The sequence below is a fragment of the Protopterus annectens genome, chromosome 4.part1, assembly GCF_019279795.1.
Source record: "Protopterus annectens isolate FY-2018-M chromosome 4.part1, PAN1.0, whole genome shotgun sequence".
Classification (NCBI taxonomy): domain Eukaryota; kingdom Metazoa; phylum Chordata; order Ceratodontiformes; family Protopteridae; genus Protopterus; species Protopterus annectens.
Genome location: NC_056734.1, coordinates 795,095,972 through 795,112,821, shown reverse-complemented (window position 1 = coordinate 795,112,821; position 16,850 = coordinate 795,095,972).

Here is a 16,850-nt window from a genome sequence, read left to right as displayed (position 1 = left end):
GTCACATGTTAATGTTATTTCTTTACACATCTCCCACCTTTTACTTGCTATGTACCAAGTGAGGAAATACAAGGACATGCCATAATATTATTAAAAAATGCACTCTGGGTTCAGAACTTACCCTGTAAATGCAGCAGATGCCATTGGGGTTAGTCCAGGGCTGACGCTGTCTGATGTAAGCAGTACACAGCTAATACATGGGGAGGTAAAGTTGTGTGAGTTGCCTGGCATCAGTGTTACTATACATATGTGAGTAGGAGGAAGGTTCAAGCCCCCTAGGTGGTGAGTGAGTGTGCTATGCAGTGTCTCTTAGCCAATTCAAGGGCATACTGAGCATTCCTATGTCTGCCTACACCCACTGCAGCTGGTGGAACTTGCTCTGACTCCACATCTGCCTGTGGCTGCGGTGATCTTGACATTGGTGGTGGAATGTGTGCCCCTTCTCCTTGCTCATCCTGCTGCAGCTGTTTGTTCAGGATTATATTGTGCACATTTCTGTACATGTCCGTGGATTGTACTGTAGGTCTCCCCCAGATGTATCTAGGCACTGGAAGCATGACTTAAGCAGCCCAAACACATACTCTGTGATATTTATGGTTTGAGCATGTGCTTCATTATCACGTTCTTCAGTGTGTGTGTGTGCATTTCTGATGGGTGTTATTAGCCATGGTTCCAATAGCTTGCATCCCCAGTAAATGACCCTGTGGGATATCCTCACATATCTGGCACACTTCCCACCTGTACCAGATGTCTGCCCTGGTTGCCAGCACACATTTTCAAGATGATTCCCTTTGCATTACACATAACTTGGCCATTGATAGAGTGGTAGCATTTTCTCACTCATACCTCTCAATTGTACAGATTTTTGCAGATTGTCCAGATTTGTGCCTCATATTTTTGGTCCCTTTTTCGTAAATTTTGTGGTTTTCTGGCAAATTAGTGGCAAATCATTAAAGATTGAAGTTAGAAGATAATGACAGACACTTGAGTTTTAGACTTTATACCCTTCAGAAAATTCATGCTAATGCAAAACCTGTTATTCTAGCAACTTTCAAAGCTTTTAAGAGCATTTTTTTAAAACTTGTCTCTGTTTTGGGGCCTTTGCCCCACTTTTATTTATGGCTTTGTCTAGATTTCTTGCTCTCAGAAGTTGAGAGGTATGTTTTCTGTCACTCTAGAGCCTACCCTGTTCCCCAGGTGGTGCCTTAATTTCTACATGAGTATAATCTATGGCACCCAGTACTTCAGGGTGGTGCTCTACTTGGTAGAACTGCTGCATATTTCTAGCCATCTCCTCAATACTACTGGGAAAATATATCTGCTGACTGGCATGTTGGAGCATAACATCCAGGAATTGGTGTAGGATCCTGGATGCCGATGCCTATGACACCCTCAGCATGTCCCCTGTTGGTCTCTAAAGGTAACTGTAGCTAAGATTCTAAGGGATAGCCATACCTTAGTTTCCACTGGGATGGGTTCCCCTCAGTTGGCTCTGGGTCTGAGTTGAGGACTGCAGAGCTCGCAGAGTTCCTGTAGTGCTCTACAATTTCCACATCATATAATATGTGCAGAGTTAAACATGGCCCAAAAACTCTTTTCCTTCCCGGCCTAGGACTATTAGCAGCAGCAGCAAGAGCATTGGCTTCAACCTCTAGCACATACAAATGGATTAAAGCAGCAGCAGCCCCTAACATTCTGTCTGTATAGACTTTCTGTGTCTGTACTGCAAAAGTTTAGAAATCCGCAGGAAAAATCAGCATGGAGTCTATATGGATGCTTTATAGCCTGTTGACTAGCTCTACCATGTTGAATTGATTGATTAGCATGCAGTTCAGCTGATTATGCTATAATTAGCATCTATGAAACACAAAGACAGATGCAATCCATTAATAATCTACACCATATAAAAAGAAAACTTTGTAGATAGCCAAACTGATGGTGAGGGGAGTTGTATATGTTTGGAAGACAGCAAAAATGCTTTTTCTTCAGGCTATATCTATATAGAGGAGTACTGAATTTCAGCAGGTATGCTCCCATTTTGTCACCTACATACTGCATTTGCTGGAATGTATTTAAGAATAATGTGAAGCAAAGGCTTTTACACTTTTATCTGTATGCATTAGTTAAAAGTGCACTAATGGCATGGGCTTGTCAGTCAAACCATTTCAGAAATAGACAGGATTGACAATACATGAAAATGGAATGGTGTGTGATAAATATGTACATGTTTCAGGGACAGGTCCTTTGATAACACTTTTAACATTTCAAAGATGTTTTGTTAAGAAAATGGGTCATTTGCCTGTTCCTTTGTGATGGGGGGAACAGAGATGAATTACTGTTATGGCACAAACAAGAATGGACTGTTCTTTTGGGAGGGAGCAAGGTGAGTTACTGTTATGGTACAAAAAAGGATATGTTTCTCTTGTTACTTTCCTTGTTTTACATCCTGTCTGTTGTTAGTATTTCACATTGTATGTTTCTCCAGAGCGTAATACTGACTGATTGCCTTTTCTGTTTTATCTGGAAACAGTTATTTTGTAGTTATGTGATACTTATGTGTATTACACTTTTGCTGTATTTTAGGACACATACAAGTATGCCACTCAGGCATGCCAATCCACTGAGACACCCCCTCTTCACCAATGCCTAAAATCAAATGTTTGTGGACAAGTTTGGCAACATGGTGCTTTTCTCCTGGGAAAGGGATGGTGAAAGATGGCATGCAGGATGTAACTATGGCAGATTTTCCAGGATGAAAATGCTGTGGGTGGCCAAGTCAGAATATACAAACAGGTGTGCCAAAGGGCCATTGGCATAATCACAACTACATGCAGATGAGCAGCTGCAGTGGACCATGACCAAATGACTACTTAATGAGGGTCTGCTAAGGAATCACCACTAACCCCCAAGGACCAGTTCCTGGCCAATATCAGAGATTCAAACAGCTCCCAGGAGAGTGTATGATTGCATGTACAGGATGTAGAAGCAACACCTTCTGAGACAGCAAGCACTTCCTAGGAGGATCATCCAGATAGGCTTTGTTATCTGAACAGCTGAATACTGTTGTATAGTAAAACAATTGCAATGAATAAGTTAATAATGTGTTTCATGTCGTTTTGGGGGGATTGAAGACTGCTACAGTTATAAGCTTACATTGGAGTTGTCAGCCATATTTTTGTTGAAAGTAGGCTTAATGCAAATATAAAGGGCTAGATGTATTACCCCCATGTTACTGTTAATTGTGATGATGTTGTCCTTACTTCTTGCTTAACTTCTTCAAGGACTGTCTGGGTTACAGTGCAGCATGGCTTCAGCAAATGGTAAGCCAAATATTTTTATGTCTGTACTGCTAAACGATGTAAAGAAATATTGTAGTGTTTGATGTTGATCTCAGGCCTGCTGTGTGTATTGCTGTACTGTCTGTAATAGTGGCAACAATGTTAGTTTGTTAGCACATATTACATGATAGTAGTGCAGGTATTAATGTATTCCTGAGTTTGTTGCTTTTTATCACAGGTGATCATGACAGTGGGAGTGTGGACACTGTACCACCTGATGTCAGTGTATCACTAGACTCTGTTGATGATGGTGGCCAAACTGAGGCACAGTCAAGGGGTGCAGAAGGTGAATCTGGCATAGAAGTTGTTATACAACCATCCTCTGCATTTCCAACTGACAAAGCCAGTAGGCCCATGCATACCCAGTCTATTGAGCCCACATATATTGGATAGGTGGAAAGTGAGGACATTGATCAGGGAAGGGTGGCTACTGTGGCTTCAGTGCCTGTTGATTCTGGTCATAGCCATAGTGCGGGTGAGGTGCCACACAGGAGGATTGATAAGGGTGCTCGAGGGGGCCTTCTGTCCCTTCTCCACCAGGTGCAGAATTCACTTACTATGCCACTCAACATATGTTTAAGGCCATCATGGAAGCACAGGCACAGTCCATAGGTGCTCCAGACAAATGCTCCAGGTTGTGGATGTGGCACAGTCTGACATGTGCCTGCTTCCACCGTGTTGCCGATTCACTGAATCAAATGAATCATACGTTCGAATGAGGAGTGTTGTGATGAACCAAGGGGTGTCTGTCATGGAACAAGCAGTGCCTGTGATGGGAGCAGCATCCTTGTGGTCATAGGACATTCGCATCATCTGCTGTCAGGCAACATGGTTATGCCTGATCATGCTCCCATAATGGCAGTACTTCCAGTGCTCCGTCAGTGGGTGTGCTGTCCACACCCAGATGTAGCAGACCATGGGATCATGGTCATGGACATCCCAGTGATAGAGTTCATCCATCAGACATCAGTCATGTCAGGTAGCAGCACTGCATCTGACCTTGAGCGTGGAGGTGCCAGTGCAACTCCTGGTAGAGCTAGTTCTCATGGTCAGGGATGAAAATGATGAACTGCCACCTCTTCCATCCACTTCTCATACACAAAGCTAGCACAGAGCTTGACTGTGTTCATGCAGGCACTCACACACCAGTTTCACATGGAGGACCCCTACAGACACATACACAACAGTTACTCTTTTTGTCTCACTGGCCATTTTTGTTTTATCCCAATGGTCTGTCTTCTTCTCCTTCTTACTCACACACCACACACACACACACACACACACACACACACACACACACACACACACACACACACACACACACAAAAAACACCCTGTGCAAGTGATAACTGTGCCATATCCCTGGTATCTATCTTTTGGATTCAGGGATACAAAAGCTGTGTCTGTTATTCAGGGTGCACAGCTAACCTAGTGTTTAGTATATCTGCATTTGTGTTGTGAACTGCTCATAGTACCTTTGACTTATATTGGCCTTGAAAGGTTGGACAGTTGATAGGATCAAAATTTCACAACTGTATAGTGAATGCTCTTGTAAAGGTTGTGAAGTCAGAAACTGCAATGTGTATCATTACTTTCTAACTTCTCTCTTTAATGATTTTCCAGGGCAAACATATGGTGCACATCATAAGTCACGCTATCATATTCAGATCTTAAGATGCATGACAGCACTGTAGTTAAACCTCATCGAAACAATAATACAGTATAATGCTCTCTTTTGCACGTACCTCAATAGACACATGCAACAGCTCTAGAGACCACATGACTTTCTCAGCAGAATTAACACAGGACCTACAAACCATGCCATGATCTATATGGATAGATTAAAAGCCATGTCACTGTAATCTGTCTTGTATAGGAGGAGGTAACATCTGCCTGACTTCCAGGCCAGTGTCTAATCATGCTGTGGTGGGATGACTGCATATCCAAACATCTTATATAGCTGATGACATCAGCATTGTCTGTTGAGAATATGGTAATATTAGTCTACCACATGCTGTGGTAAAAGTCGCTCTGTAATGTCAGGCAAGAGCACACACACATACACTCTTGACTGCAGTGAGAATAAAAACTAGAACTCCTACCTAAGTATACAGACTACAGAACACTGTACTTAACATAAGCACCATGGCACAAGCTGACTTTTGCAAGACTGCAGCTGAACATATAGTGCATGACGTCAGCAGGTCATCTGTGAGACAAGATGTTGGCAGGCCTACATACGTTCATAGCTTCATAAGTTCAAACGAAACTACCAACATAATGGCGCTAGGTTCATAAGTTCATAGGAGGTGAGTAGGCTAATGGTCTCAAGGTCTTTTCAAGCCTAGCAAAGATGTACCACTTTCCCTTAGAGACCAAGATAGGTAGTCCACATTTGTGAATCCATGATCAGCACTGGTTGCCCCTGTCTAAGAGTGATATAGGTGAAACACTTGAAGTAAATTTACGATTTTCCATCCAATTGCCCATGTTACACTTAAATAGGGTCATTGAGGAGATCAGTTTCATATTAATTGGGAGTTCGCTCCATAACAGTGGCAATCTCTGGGAGACATATCTGTCTCTCCAACATGTCCTGTTGATGTCACAGGCTAGGATAAGGTCCCTACACTGAGTGAGTTTTGTCCCATTTGTTTTGTGGAGGTGCAGCATTTCCATTCAGGCAGGGTTCAACAGTGCTCTGCAGGCCAGGCACCATACGCTCTCAGCAGTCTGTATGATACAGAGTACAGTGACAGAGCCTTCAGTCTGTCCATGTAGGTCATGTGTTGAAGTCCATGGATTTTCTTGGTGAGAAGCCTCTTAGGTCTCTTCAGCTGCTCCAAGTGCCTGCTGAGGAACGTACAAAAGGGAGCATTGTACTCTATTATTGGTCTGATGACAGATGAGTACAGCGGATTGATCACATCCTTAGTCTTGGAGGTTATGCCCCTACATATGAGGTGAGCAACATAAAAGCCCTTCCTTACCACTGTGGACACATGATGATCAAAGTTGACGTCGCTATCAACATACATTCCCAAATCTCTCACCACTTGTTTGGAAGATGGGGGGGTATTATAAATAGTGTAATTTGCATGGATGTTTCCTTTGCTGAAAGGGATAATAGTGCATTTTTCTCGGTTAAGTTTAAGACTCTGGGTTTGGCAACAATCATTTATGTATGTAAGCCCATTTTGTAGTATGTGGACATCTATTGGGGATTCAGCGATTGCACACAGTTTGCAGTTGCCAATGAATGTTTAGAGCCACAGGCCATCTGTTATTGCCTGAATTTCTGAGAAATAGATTCCAAACAGTAGGAGGCACAACACAGACCCTTGTGAAATACCACTGGTAACAGGTCTGCTGGTAGAGGTGGTATCCCCGACTATGACTGCATGCGTTCTGTTGGTAAACCAGTCAACTACCCATCTAATGACATATGGGTTAATCCCCAGCTGGGTGAGTTTCTCAATATTGCTTGAGTGGGGAATTAGCAAAGCCCTTAACCAAGTCCAGATAGGCAGTATGTACTGATTTGCCTTCATCCAGGGCTTTGTTGACTCTCTTGAAGAATTCCACTAGGTTCAACAAGCATGATCTGCTCTTAATGAAACCAAACTGGGTTGGGTCAAGAGTTTGAAGGTCACCAATGTCCTTGTTGACTCTCTCCATGGCCTTACAGACAAGGCTGGTCAGGCTTATGGGTCTATAGTTTCCTGAGTCGGTTGAGGGACTCCCCTCTGTGCAGTTGGATTATGGTTGCTGTTTTCCACTCTGCTGGGACAAAGCCAGTGCTTTGACTGTGGCTAAAGAGACTACCCAGAGAATTTGCTAACTCTTGCTTTACACCATTTGGTAATCAGCCTGGGATGTTATCCAGTCCCATAGAGGCTGTGTTTTTGGCCTAGGTGAGTGCAGTTATGACCTGTTCTTTGGAGATGATAGGTAGAGAATTGGTGGCAGGTATGCTTTGGGGTATGATTGCTGGACACAGGAGGTGTGAAATTTATGTCAAACCTGTCTGCTAACAGGTGGACAATGTGCTTAGGTTCAGTATGACTGGTACCATCCACTATGAATTTGGTTGAAAGCTGGGCCTTACCCTTTTACCTTACAGACATCACTAAAGAATGCATTGTGATTATCCTTAGATATGGATGCTAATTTAGTTTCATAATTGGTTTTAAAAGACTTTAAAAGATGTCTCATTTACTTCTTCAAGCTATTGAGGGTGTTCTTCTGCTGAGGCTGTTCCCTCTAATTCCTGGACATCAGTTTCTTTCTCTTGCTGTATTATCTATTTATACTAGACGTCCAGCAGGGCGGCTTGTTTTTTCGTGAGCAAGTTTTGATCCATTGTCATATAGCTAAAGTGGATATAAAACATGTACAACCCCCCTGTTAAAATGCCAGGTTTTTGTGATATAAAAAATGAGACCACAATAAATCATTTCAAAACTTTTCCTATCTTTATTGTGACCTATAACCTGTACAATTCAATTGAAAAACAAACAAATCTTTTAGGGGGAAAAATATAAAAAATAAAAAATGTACAATAAGCTGGTTGCATAAGTGTGCATACCCTTAAATTAATACTTTGTTGAAGCACCTTTTGATTTAATTACAGTATTCAGTCTTCTTGGGTAGGAGTCTATCAGCATGGCACATCTTGACTTGGCATGCTGCTATCTGTAGTATAGTGTGCATCTGTTAGGAGCTGGTAGTCTTAAAAGTAATAGTTATTTTTTGAGGTGGTAGTCGTAACAGTAAAGGTTAAGATAATAGAGTCAAATAATTGTATTAATGCATTGTATATGCTACAAATGAAGGTACTAATCATATCTTTTTTTCCTTTAGTTTGTTTTATATTATTAAGTGCTGTCAAAATGTGTCCATGTCATCCATGTGTACCACATCACAGAATGCTCCACAGCACAGAGGGGTAGGCCTGCCCCACAGGATACACCTGACCCCACATTCCACTGGCCTGGCACCATTGCCCAGTATATCTGTGAATCAAACTGGTAGCACAACCTCTGATGCCTGTGTAGTACCTGACCCCTCAGGTAATCCTGCCCCTAAGGACAGTCCAGTGGTTCCCTCTGGGAGCAGTGACAGAGGTGGTGAGTTTATCACCAGTTCTGAACTGCCAGGAATGGTATGTAGGGTTGTACACTGCACTGCTGGTGCACAGCTATGTCAGATGGAGGGACTGCTCTCCCTTATTTTATGTAGGTCCAGGAGAAGGAGGAGAAGGAGGAGAAAGAGATGTCAAGCACTCCAGCCAGAGGCAGAGTGTGGAGACAGTGATGACAGTCTAGTGGGTGAGGACTTGATACTCACTGTCACCCAGCTTGGTGAGCCTGTGTCCTGGATGTCCGCACCCTCACCCCATCCCTGCTGTCCACCAACCTCTTGTGTCTTTCACTGTCCCTGTGTTTTTTCTTGTTTTCTTGTTTGTCTGCAATTACTTCCTCACATACCCAACTTGCAAGACCCAGACATACCTACATCTCTTCCCCAACAATAATCTCTGTGTGTCAAAAAAAAAAAAAGGTCTCCTGTCCTGCAAAGAAAAAATCATCCCATACATAACTGACCATTTCACACACATCTTCTAGACACATTTGATTTGGTTCAGTTGGCTATACAACATGACTGTGTTGTGGTTACCCATCTCATCAAAAGGACTGTATCACTGCACTGACTGCATTAACACCTGCTGCCACAGATTCAGATAAGTAGCAGGTGTATTCCACAGACTCAGTACTAACTGTCAGACTTTAGCAATGTGTTTTGCATTTGCACAATGCTTAGTAGTGCATAAACACATGTATCTTGCTTGAGTATACACTGTGCTAACTGTTATGCAAACCCGCCGCTCGTTGAGCTATGGAAATGTATATATTATGCTGCATTACTGTTGTTTATTGTCCATTACCTTTGTATGACATGAAATTACATCTAGAAACATTACAACCTGAGGGCCCTATCTAACTATATGTCATATATTTAAAATACATCCATGTGTTGGCACTCCCCAGGCACTACAACCTTGGTATCTCAGTACTTTTTCTAACATATATCAACCACACTACAAAATGTAATATCAAATGTAAGCTATACAATGCACATCAATCTGGTAACATGCAGAACTACAACTATTGACCCATATGCCTAAAAAGCCTTATTTGCAAGGCTACTGCAGGAATCACCATGGGTCATATCCACAGGGACATGGGTGGCCTTCAAATAACTTGACCCTACCCATGTTGCTTTTCTTAAGGGTAGATCTTGCTTAATGAACCTTGTGGATTTCTTGAATACTGACCCCCCAAAGACCTGGATGAGAGATAAGACATACCGCCTATGTTCAGTTATCCAAGGCTTTTGACACTATCCCCCCATTCATGTCTCATAGTGAAGATCTCACATCTGGGAACTTGGCCATACAGTACTAGATGGAGATCCAACTGGCTCAACAACAGAACACATACTCTCAAAGTTGGGGGCTGCACCACCACCACTAGCCTATTCACCAGTGGATTACCACAAAGATCTGTGCTGGGCCCTCACCTGTTTGGGAAATACCTCCCTGAAGCATAGGCAACAGCAGATGGCCTGTTGTTTACCAACTTTGCAGATGACTTTTAACTGGACACACTTATATAGAGTACCCCAGTGATGGTAACATATTACAGTAGGGGCTGACATAGATTGATGATTGGTGACAAACTCACGGACTTGAAATTTAAACATACAATGACTCTTTATCACCTTTGCCAATGATGTATCCCTGGTAATTATGATATATATAGCACCGCCCTAAGCTCAAAGACAGTGTTGTTAGACTTGGGAACACATATTGATAGCAATCTACACTTTCATCACTATGTGCCCATAGTGTTGACAAACACAATCTGTATTGTACACATCATCCATATGGCCATCACATCCAAGACCAGGGTAGTCAGACCTCTGCTGTACTCTGCCCTTATCACACCAATAATGTAGTACAATGCTCACATCACTCTGTACATCACCAGACACCTGCAGCAATTAGAGAGAACACATGATTGTGCCTGGGTGATTCTAAGGCCTCCAAACATGACATACATGGAAAAACCGACATCCTTGTCACTGTACTCAGTATCATGCAGGCTGCTGAGAGGTGACCTATTGCTGCCCTGCAGAAGATTCTCAGAAATGGCCCTTCTAGAGATGATGGACATCAGCAATTAAAATGGGATAACTATAATTTGCCCTAGGGTTTTCAACCTAGCCTGTAACATAAACAGAAAAATCTGGGGAGATAGATATATCCCACAATTGTTCACACTCCTCTGTAATAGAGTCTCTCTGCATGTGAAGCCGTGTTCCTCAGTGTCCCTGTTCAATCACAACCTTGACTACTGTTTGGATGATTGTAAAGTCACCTCTGGGCTGGCACCTATATCTGTCATGGACAGGGCCAGTTGGTGTTGCTACAAACATGCTCTGCAATGACCATCGAACTATGCTCAATAAAGGTACTTGTGTTTTAACACAACTAGGCTTCCAAACACCTTAGTGCCATTAGGTTAGTAGTGTCATAAGAACCTATAAAGCTATGTGCCTCTGCAGCCTCACAATGTGTTGACCCTCACATGGCCTGCTGATGTCATTTACTATAAATTCACCTGCACTCTTGTATAGATGAAACTTTTGCTGTGGTGCTTGTGTAATGTACTGGGTTCTGTAGTCTGTGTACTTTAATTAGGTAGGGGTTCTGTTCTCACTGTAGTGAACTGTGTGTGTGTGTGTGTGTGTGTCTCTGTGTGTGTGTGTGTGTGTGTGTGTGTGTGTGCGAGCACGTGCGTGTTTGTACATAGCAGAGCAGACGTGCATCCTGCAGTTACTTATCCCATTACAGGGATTGCCAGTATTTTGATACTTGCTCATGCCTAAATATCCATTTCATACAGGCCTTCCAACCTCTTGTCTCCCACATGGGGTTATTCTGCTTCTGAGATTGACAGAAATGGTAGAGCTATTTTACCGATATGAGAAATATATCTTGTCTTTACTTTTCTCATAATAGGAGACCCTGTAAAACTTTTAAGAACAGGAATGAAAAGGTTAAAATTACTTTTATATACTATAGTGACATCAGTGTTGTGTGTGATATTAGAAAAAATTGGCCTGTCCTTTTGACTGATACTAAAATTAAGGAGATAATTAGGAATAATCCCAGCTATAATATTAGGAACAGTCTTTCCTTAGAAAGACGTCTTTCTTATGGAAAGGCTGATAAACATAATTGTAATATCTTGAAATCTGATATGTTGGTTACCTATCCTTGTTGCTACTGTAAGGCATGCAAGTATATTTCTGTAGAGAAATCTTTTATTCATCCTGTTATAAAGAAGGTATTTGAACCAAGGTTTTATGCAGACTGCAAAAACTCTTACTTAGTTTACTTAGCTGTTGGTAACCGATGCCTTAGTTGTTATGTGGGAAAAACGAATCACCCCTTTAAGGAACAGGTTTTGGAACATTTAAGTGATATTAGGAATTGCTTAATGCTCTTGCACAAAATGTCTCTGTTTTTAGTGGTCATACTTTTCGTTTTTTAGTTTTACAGATAATTTATGATGACATCAGAGGTGACAATATGGTGAATAAAGTGGAGCAAGCAGTATTGAGATGGATTATTGCTCTCTAGGCAAATAGGGAACTGGGACTTAATGCTAATCTCCATTTAAAACCGGTTTCACAAGCTCAGAAGCTGGTTCATTGAGTTATCCACTAGAATTTTCTACTGGACTGTTGATTTTGAATTTAAATTGATGCAGCTATTTAATTGATGGTTCTTTTATTGCTTTTATTCTGTTTTATGTTCTGAGGAAGCAGCATAGTCCGTGAAAGTTCTCACCTAAATAAAATCTCTTGATTTTACCATGCTGTGTTGGTCAGAACTTCTGTGTTTATACATTTTGCTTTGTTGTTGGACCAGGCTTTGACTATAAGGCTTGCTTTTTCTTTGCTGTTGAACATGACTGTCCAATGATGTGGAACACCAGTAGGTTCATAGTTGTTTACTAGGCTAATGATCACAAGGGCCTTTTTAAGCCTAGCCATGCTTCCCAAATCTCTGACAAGTTCTGATACCTTTGATAAGTATAAGCAGGGGCTTGGGAGATGAAACATTTACAAGCAGGGACTTAGGAGGTGAACCATTTACAAGTTGCCTGTGCCCATTTGAGATGTATGTACCAAACCAGGGATGAATTTCCAGTTCCCCATCCAATTGTACAAGTAGCACTTGAATTGGGTTAGGGAGGAACTCTGCTTCACATAGATGGGGAGCCTGTTCCAGAGATGGGGTAGTCTCTGGGATACCTGTCTCTCCAGCAGGTACTATTTATATCACAGGGTAGGTTTAAGTTTTTAGAACAGGTAATTCTGGTGATGTTTCTTTTGCGGATATGCAGGAGGTCCATCAGAGTGGAGTCTAACAATGCCCTATATGCCAGACGTAGATGTTCCTTATAAAGCCTGTAGGAGACAGAATACAGGGATAGGGACTTGAGGGGATTTGCATAAGACATTTTACATATGCCCTGTATTCTTTTAGAGAAGAACCTCTGTAGACATTCAAATTGTTGGATATGCCTAGTTAGGGACATACCAAAGGGGGAATTTTACTCAGTGATAGGTATGACAAATGCCAAATACAGTGGAAGAATGACTTTCTTGGATGTAGAGCCATGCCTTTGTTTATAAACTGTGCAACATAGAATGCTTTCCTCATTACTGTAGTCACATGATGGTCAAAGGCTAGATTACTGTCTATATGTGCAACTAAGTCCCTGACTACTGGGTCAGCTCTAAGGGGTATGTTGTCAATATGATAGTTAGCAGGGGTGATGGCTTCCACGAAGGATACTATTATGCATTTCTTGGCATTTAGATTTAGTACATGGCTCTGACACCATTTGCTTGTCTATAACAGCCCTTCCTGGATAACATCCGTATCAGTGTGGGATTCAATGGCATCTCTTAATTTGCAGTCATCTGCAAATTTAGTCAGCCAGAAACCATTGACATTGGCCTTACTTCAGGGAAGTAAATGCCAAAAAGGAGTAGTCCAAGGACCAATCCCTGAGGCACTCCACTTGTGACTGTCCTGTTTGTAGAGGCGGACTCCCCAGTTCTAACTTCCTGGGTCCTGTCTGTGAGACAGTTGGCTATCCACTGGGTGACATACAGGTTTGTACATAACCTCTTGAGTTTGTCAACAGTGCCTGAGTGGGGTATTCTGTCAGATGTCTTGGCCATGTCAGCATAGGCAGTGTGAACCATTTTGCCCTCATCCGTCACTTTGGTGACCTTCTCAAAGAAGTCCACCAGGTTCAGTAGTCATGACCTGCCTTTGACGGAATGAAATGGGGTTGGGTCTAGTGTTTGAAGGTTTACTATATCACTACTGATCATTTCCATGATAATTCTTTCCATGGCTTTAGAAATAACAGTAGTGAGACATACGTGTCTGTAGTTTCTAAGTCTGTAGATGGCCCACATTTGTGCAGAGGGATAACTGTTGCTCTTCTCCATTCTTGAGGCATGAAGCATGTTTGGAGGCTACAGTTAAATAGCAATTCCAGATGGCCTGATAGGTCATGCGTCATGCTATTTAGAAGGCATCCTGGGATATTGTCTGAGCCCATTAATGTAGTGTTCTTGGCCTTAGAGAGTCATTACACCAGATGCATATGTGCTAACTTTTAAGCTTATGCATACACTGCATAAATAGGTGGGTAACAACATTAATGGCATGTATAGCATTCATGACACTGTGGATTGTGCGATAGATATATGCCATGCACACAGGGCAACTAGCTTGTATTGCCCATACTGTCACATACAGGTATAGCAGTGTTCCACCTAACACCCCCTACAGATATTACAGTACCAGGACAGTAAGTGTGGTTATCCTCATAGAGTGTGGATGTATCATAATAGTTGTCGTGTGTGTGTGTGTGTGTGTGTGTGTGTGTGTGTGTGTGTGTGTGTGTGTGTGTGTGTGTGTGTGTGTGTGTGTGTGCAGAATAATCTGTTATCACTCCATATCACATATGTTATATCACAGGCCTGAGATTACTGGTGGTATTATTCTGATATTGTCCTTGATTATGGTTAGTTCCTGTAATGTTTGCCATGATCCTTTACTTGTGGCCACCTTGTTGGAGACTTCTGCTGACAGTGCACTCATATTCAGGTATAACAGTTTGCACAGCTTCCCAATTTGCACCCTACCCCAAATGTATGTCAGATCCTTGATAGACATCATCTGCATTATTCATGTAAGGATGCTTCTCTCACACATACATCCTCCCCATTGTTATGTCACCTTGAGTGACAATCGCAAACAACACATTTTCATACTACAGTCTGTACTGTATCATATAGATATGTGTTTGGTGTTGCTTCTACAACCATCTTCCATTGACATGCCCTATTCTGCTGCACATGCCAGAGTTTCACCTGTACTCTCTTCCTTTGTTCATTCCAATAATTAATCTATGTGTCCCTGTTCAATACACACACTTCACCTGAGTGATCATTTTACATGTATGTCTCATGTCCTGTTACAGATCATTAACACAGCTTTAGTACAGTATGCCAGGAATGGGATATCACAATACTCTGCACTGTAGGTACACTTTTCTGTACTGTTTGGACATATACTTCACATTCATACCTGTCAACTGTCCAGATATTCCCAGGATGTCCAGATGTTTTCCTTATCAAATATGTGGCTTTCTGCCATATCACTGGTATGATCTCTTGACTGATTTGACTTAATAATATATACATTTGAGTGCACACCTGTCAACTGTCATGATCTGTAAAGAATGTGCAGTTTTTGTCTCATATTTTTCTCATAACACTTTTTCCTGACCAATCATTGGCATGTCATTGCAGAGTGCAGTCAGAAACTGATGACTGCAATTTGAATTTCAAAATTCCTGCTCTTCAGAAAGTTCATGCTAATGTACAACCTATATATTCTATCAACTTCATAAGTTTGAAAGTGCAGTATTAAACACCTGCCCCTGTTTCTGGCCCATTCTCCCCCCATTGTTATGGTTTTGTCCACTTTTCTCACTCTAAGAGGATGAAACTGTTACATTCTATCATATTCTTATGTGACAGCTGTTGTCAAATATGTCCCTATTACTGGTCATTTGTCTTCTCATGAAGGTGGCCTCTGTGCAGATGTGTTGCAATAATAGAATGGCAGCTATTTGTAAAGCCCTGGTGATCATTATGGCATTCTGCACAAATCTGTTCACAGTAGGTGCTCTCCTTTACACGGAATTGCTATCCGCATTCACTTACAAGGTTTCACGGCCAGCAGCACTTCTTCTGCAAGCTGTGAAACTTAGCTGAGGCATGCTGCACCTCATTAATATGCATTGCACGCTGAGGCGTGCCTCTCACCATTGCTCTAACATGTAAACTCTTTGTAGCCTCTACACGAAGCCTACGTGGAATTTATTGAGACCTCATCTATTTTCCCAATTACTGCGCAACCAGACACCCAATACATGTTAAACCTGATTAACAATGTTTTGCTTAAAAGCTATGTACATGCTTTTCTTGAGTAAGTGTAATAGACATGTTGTCAACGTATAATGTATCTATCCTATATATATACACAGTTTGTGCTTTAGCCATTTGTTAGCATTTAATCATATGTTGTCTATTAAAGCACCTTAGGAAAGCCATTCTTACATTTCATCATAAGTATTGGCCCTGTGCCCACACAAGAATAGATAGTCATTTAGTATAACACGTATGGTGGATCAGTGTGATATGAATTATTATTCTTCCTTTCTTGAAATTGTCCTTGCATATTTCTTTTTAAAAATTCTGCTTTCTGCATGCAAAGATAACAAGCAAGTTTACCAGTATATTCTCATGACTACACTAAAAATAGTTAGTGCTTACTTTTTTGTATGCTAAGTAAAAAGTTGTAACTTTACCTTTTAAAGACAGGATGGAGTGCTGACTAGGAATGGAAAGATCAATATCAAAACGCTCTATTTTATAGCTACCAGATGTGAATAAAGCACACATATTACCTTACCCAAAACAAATTCAAAAATAAGTTTATAGCCTGTTGCATTGATTAATTGTATTTATAAAACAAATGGATACCTTTAGAGGGTCTTGCAGGAGGAGGTTAGAGAGGATGGGTTATACTTTTTGGTGATGACAGAAGCTCATCTTTTCAAACATATATTTTAATAAAAGAATTGGAGAGAGAAGAAGGGCAGAGTGTGTAGGAGGGAGTGTTAGGAAATAGTTAATATCAATATTATAGCAATATATTTGAGGACCAAAAAATATATACAAGGCAGTGCAAGGTAGACAGGAATACTATGGTCTGCTGAAAAAGGGAGGGGGAGATAAGACATACAGATGTTGGACAGACAGACACAAAGGAGAAGGTGAGGA